Below are 6,263 nucleotides of genomic sequence, written 5' to 3' on the forward strand. Positions count from 1 at the left end.
TATGTCAACAAACAAAAATATACTTAAGTATTTGAAATACAACAGTCAGAAGATGATGTTAAAAAGCAAACAATTCTTGTTTTTGATTTAAAAACTAAAAATATTTTCTGTGTTAACTAATGTACTTGGTATGTTTCTCATTCTTAAAGGAAGCATTTCATTTCAGTCAGCAAGCCTTTTAAGTGTATTCAGTATTTACATTCTTCTCCCTCCCCTCCTAAAAATCATCTTCTCTGGAAACATTGGAGGCAAACCTCAGTTTTCTATGCTTTTGGTATTTTGTGTTTGAGCTGCCTTTGCCTTTGAGCAGTCTTAGTGTTAGACTAAATTAACAAAACAACAAAATTCTTTCACTACAGCAAAAATGAAATTAGTTTCACTAACTAGAACTAAAATTACTAGTTGTCATTAATGGAGTTTATTTCATAGGAATTAAATGTCTTGTCTGCAGTGGTAATCTTCTCAAATTAACATGAGGGAACTCTCTGCCCCTTCATTATTTCCTTTGCACCATATAACAAAGCTTTTGACTTGATCCTTTCTGCTTTTGTCTTCTTAGGGCGTCTCTGCATGAATGATGCAACTGGATTTGTTTGTAAATCAGTGCTAAAAAAAGACAAAACTGCATTCAAAAAGTGCAAATCTTTGAACTTAAAATTCAGAAATTTCTTCACTTTTGGACAAAGTGTGATTTGAAGACTGTTGATGTACCTGTCTCTCTGCTCTGGATTGTGTTTGCAGTCTACCACCTATCTGTTCTCTTTGCTCTGAGGCTTGTGTTGAGCAACCACTGTGTTTACCTGTATGATGTCTGCTTTTCCAGTTTTGGTTTTGGAGACTAGGTATTCTCCTGAAGCAGCAATTTCTCCTTTGAACTCCAGAGAAGTACCACCTTGATTCTGAAATATTTCAGGCTGCTTAGGTAAGAGAAGTCATTTCCAAAACTGCTCCATAGCTTCATGGCTGGTTTGCAGGCTGTAAGGTGATGGCAACAAGAGAATGTTTTATAAGTACGCACTATGTACTTTAGATTACTGACACCACAGGAGCTCAGCAGCCTCATTCACAGTGGTTTGTTATTTCATAATAGTCCACAGTTACCTCCCTATACCTGTGTAGCTCCTGCTTGAGCACATGCTAAATGGACTACACCAGAAGACCCCAAGCCCCACGTGGCTTGTGGGCAGTATATTACCCTCTGAGACTTTCTGACATTGTTCATAGCTATAAGAAATTAAAAGGTTGTAACAGAGGTTGGCAAGAACAAAATTTGATCTTACCTGCAGTATGTTACTTGCTTAGTATTTTCCCTAATGGACTAGCAAATGTTTGGACCACTAAAGAATTAAATATCTAGAAAAATATTTTGAATAATGAAATTAATGAATGTATGAACCTTCATATTGTGCTTAATTAGATTAACTTAAAGAAAGCAATTTTTAGTACATGGAGGAAGAGGAGAAAGTACGGCATGAAACATTTTCAGTGCAAACTGTTAGATTTAGAGTACGCTTTGAACAAGAATTATGTAATAGCATGATGGTGGTTAATGCATTATGACAGCAAGTGAAGAGTTATCTTTCTTACAGTATCTGAACAGAGCCAAAAGGAAGTTACGCCTTCCTTCTAAGTATTTGTGTGCATATTTATAGTATAATTATGAAATTTAACTGTTTGCAACACTTTTTCTGACCATAATGGGCTTTTTCTGTTCTCTCCGTGTCCTAACTGCAAGATTATCTTGGTGCTTTGGATTGTGGCAGTTTATATTGAAGAATGAGTTGAACAGAGGTCTAGGGAGCTATATGATGTAGAAATAACGTTTCTTGCTATTTTGGATAGTTACAGGGATGAACTGAATAAGGTAGGGTAATAGAAGAATAATACATGACACTTTACATTTGGAAATCAAAGACTAAATAACATGACTCTATTCTAGTCATTACCAGTAGGAGATAGAACTACGTCTCAGTATTTCTATGAGTTCTGTGTATTCTGACCCAAGTATCCACAGCAGGCCCCCCTGCCTGAGCACAAGCTCTGGCCTTCATCTCTGGTAAATAATTCAGTGTAGCACTTCTGTGAATAAGTATTATCACATGCGTTTAATATAAAAGATTCATAGAGTAAAAATCGTACTGTAAATTCTTTAGTAAACAGTGACTTGCATCATAACTCTGAGTTTCTTTGGTTGCATGCAAATTGCTGCTAAATCAGAATAAGAAGCTCACAATAAGGCTTCTGGTTTCCTAAGAAGGACCTGGCAGTGTTGGAAATAATAATCAAATTGCCTGAAATCCTTTAATTTAGCCAGACAGAGTAATAAATGACACGGTTGTCTTGCTCTTTTTATGCCAAGCTAGTTTGCTTTACGTTGTAGTACCAAACTTACTTGTAAAATTGGTTGTATCTTTCTAGAGCTGAACTTTCAGATTGTGACCTCCATCTGACCCAAAGACACTGAATGCAGTTTAATACCGAGGCAGTCCCCATCAACTCAGCATCTCTTTTGTCTTATCTCCCACAGGTGTTATTCCAAATGAAGTTTCAGGTGCTGGAGGACAAGTTGAGGTCAGCTTAGTTTTTCTTGATATAATAGTTTGAGTTCATATTGCGTTTACTATAAATTGAACTGTATAATTGCAACCCTTAGGTTAACACTGCCTCCCCTTTCAGAGCCACAGGGAAGTCCAGGTGGTTTGAAGCAAATTACCAGAGGAAGTACTTGTGTGAAGACTTGTCACTGTTTTGTGGTGATAGGCTTTTTTTGAAGTGTTTTTTTCCTCTGTAAATGTAACGTTGTAATACTTCAATTACAGGTATCAGAGTTTATTTTGGATAGTTGGAAAACTGGTATTTTGCCATTTAGAAGGTAAGTGATCAATTTTAATAGATACACTCATCAATAAGGAATATTTTATATTAAAAATTCAATAAGAAATATTTTATATTAAAAATTCAATAAGGAATATTTTATATTAGTAAATCAAGAAGGTATATTTTATATTAATAATTAAATATAACTATGCTGTGAGCTGTACCTGGTATTTGTTAAGCCAAACTCAATGTCTCTGGCCTTTTCGAAATAAACAGGGAAAAACTTCACGTGTGTGAGAGAGGAGTGTGGAATCAAAGTGACAAAATAAGGTGAGCAAAGTCTGAGAGAGAACAATTTGATGATTAGAATTTGAGTTTAATTTGAAATAGTGCATGTTAAGAGATGAAGATGCAAAATCACATAGTTGGAGCATTCTGAGCAGTTTAGTAATTGCTTCCTTTTAAATAATAGTTTTCTCAAGTCAAAGTGCTTCACATCTCAAGATTCTGCATTGGCAGTATTTCTTTGCAGACAAGGAGGATAATAAAAAGGAAGCATGTCAGCATGTCATCCTTACACAGAGGTGAGCTCCTAGAGACAATGAAATAGCATGAGAATACAACAAGGGGAGCATCTCTCTTCATTATGTGTGTACGCAGTTAAGTAAGGATGTCTTCTAGACCACAGGGTTAAAAATATTTTAAATGATAAATCTGGGAACAGTATCAAATGGTCCATGTCAAATGGTCTATGTTTCAATCCCATATCCACCACTAAGTTGCTGTGCAGTATCTTGAGTTTTCCAGAACTCGCTTTACTTGCCTGTAAAATTACTTGTGTTTATTTTATGGGCATACCATCAGACCTACCACACATTTGTTTCTAAAGCACTTCAAGAAAGCCAGATATCATGTATGCAAATCAATACTGAATAATAACTCTGCTCCTGTAGTAGTTCAGCAGAGGTGATGAAGTATTCACTATTTTCAACTAAAAGGTAAGTTACTCTTCTTTATGTAGAAGTGCCCTACGGGCCTGTCATTGAGAAGTAGGTCAGACATGAAAGGAATTTCAGGCCTAAAGCCCTCAGTCTCTTCAACCAGATATTCCACCCTACTCAGTGGGTGGCAAAGCTTGTAGTAAATCCTGGGAGCTAGAAAAAGGAGTTAAGGAGGACGAGAAATAATTCCCTCCAAAAGATTTGAAAAGTAAGAGTAGTAGGGAATTTAGAGTACAATACTCAAGGAACAATATAGCAGTATCAGGATATTATCTTAAATGCTGACAAATTCCTAATCTGAAATTGGTTGAGTGTTCTTGGAGATCTGTTACATTCATAACCTTCATATGTCCTGAATTCAAGCACTAATTGATAGATCTAGCTACATAAAACTATTGTCTTTGTCCTTTTATATGTAATGGCTTTGTGTAACTACAGAACAAAAATGTGTATTTGTTCTGTTTTGTAGATTCTAGAAACTGTGATGCAGGGAAGTAGTATAATTATTCCTACATCACTGTTTTGTGTATTCTGCATCTATCAGTTTCATAAATTTGATGCCACAGAAGGAAAGTGAATGCTTTCCTTAATGACCTATCAAATTATACAGTATTGTAATTGGGAAAAATAATTCCTGATTCTCCTTGAAATAGCTGCTTACCTTGATAGTTGCAAATGTTATTCAGTACACTTCTTTAAGAATCTGTCATGCTATGACTCAGTGACTTTCCTCAGCAGTGAGTTCTGCTGGGTGTAGCATCTCCAGTGATGTGGTTTTAGATGTTCTGCACTTTAGCTAAAGGGATCGCACAAATTAAATTAGTTTTTTTAGCTCTTCCCAACTGAATAACCTCCATGTCTCAAGATCTGTGCATGTATTCTTAGCCCTGCTGACTAGAAATGATTAAGCAAAATCATTTGCTCAATCATTTAATGACAGTGCTTAAGGGGAAAATATTATCATAGAATTAGAAAACTCCCAGCAGGGAGATAATTTTGTCTTATCAATATGTATCTCAGTATTCTTAAAAAGCATCTAAATAAGCAGTCATTCCTTTGACCTTTCTATCAGCAGTTGGGCAAGCAAAGAGGAAGACTAACCAAGTGTTTGCAGGAAATTGGGTAGCATCACTGTCCTTGATTAAAATACCAATAGAAGCACCGAGATGCAAAATAGCTTGCCAAGGGTGGGTGACCAGGGCACTGGGAGATCTGGGAATAGAACCCAGGTCTCCTCAAAACCAGCCCACTCCTCTGCCGTGAAGAAGCTCTACCTTCAGGAGCAAGTTATTTTCTCTTTTTAGATACAAGGTCCCTGCCCATATAGATTTGTTGGGGTTTTTTGTTTGGTTTTTTTATATTGTGATTACAGAAATAAGAATGAAAGTACTCAAGTGAGAGTCTGCTGCCAGCTAATTTAAATCAAACTTGTGACTAGCATCACTGTTGATATAAAGGATCTGCTGTTTTATAGCATTATTGGCTCCCTTTTTGTGGCATCCACATTTTTTAAAGTACAATTAAAGTGAAATGGAAGTTAGGAGAAAGGTTTTGACGCTCTAGACAAAGAAGAAAGGAAATGCCACTTAACAAAGTAGTGATAAAATGAAGATTTTTGTTTTACGAAAGTAAGACTCTTGCAGGATCAAATCCTGTCACTTGCTTTTAAATCTCTCCATGTCTTATATTCCTATTCACAAAAAGATGGCTCATGGTCTTTCAGCTGAATAAATCCAAATAATTTTCCTTCTCCTGCAGTCCTAACTAGTGAGCCAGTTTACTGCAGTGGTTCTTAGTAGTCTTCAATGCCTGAGCTTGCACTTTGTACTTTTGGAAAGAGCGCTGTGTGGCATGAAATGTGATCTCTGAACAACTTTCCAACTACAGCAGAGAGGGTCCTTTCCCTCCCAAGGTGCAGAGCAGCAATGCCTGTCAGCTTTTCTTCACTCTGAAGTGAGTTAATTCCTCTTGTCTTGTCAGTTTGAACAACTGCAGCCTTTAGGCTACCTTTCAGCTTTCTCAGACAGTGCCCTTGCTCTTTTCATAGCCTTGTGCATTTTGAACACACTCACAAATCTGACTTTTCCCTCAAGTCACTCACCATCTTTATTCAAATGGCTATTAATGAACCTTTTTGCTCAGTTTTACCTTCACTGAGATCAGACCAATATCTGGGCACCACAGGTGAGTATATGAATGCACAAATAAGCAGCAAATAGACTGTTTGCTAAGCAACCATGAAGTCAGCCGCATGGTAAAGAAATTTAATATTTGATATCCAGCAAGTTACTTAGAGCAGCCTATACTTCGTACACAGAAGGATTATGCAGCTGATGTAGAAACTTTGGTTTTTGTCAATTCCCTGACCTGAATGTTTTTAAACTCTCATCCCACTGTTGGTATAGTTTTGCATTTATAATACTGACAATGACTCTGTAGAGGCAT

Source organism: Gymnogyps californianus, chromosome 2, assembly GCF_018139145.2.
Source record: "Gymnogyps californianus isolate 813 chromosome 2, ASM1813914v2, whole genome shotgun sequence".
Classification (NCBI taxonomy): Eukaryota; Metazoa; Chordata; class Aves; order Accipitriformes; family Cathartidae; genus Gymnogyps; species Gymnogyps californianus.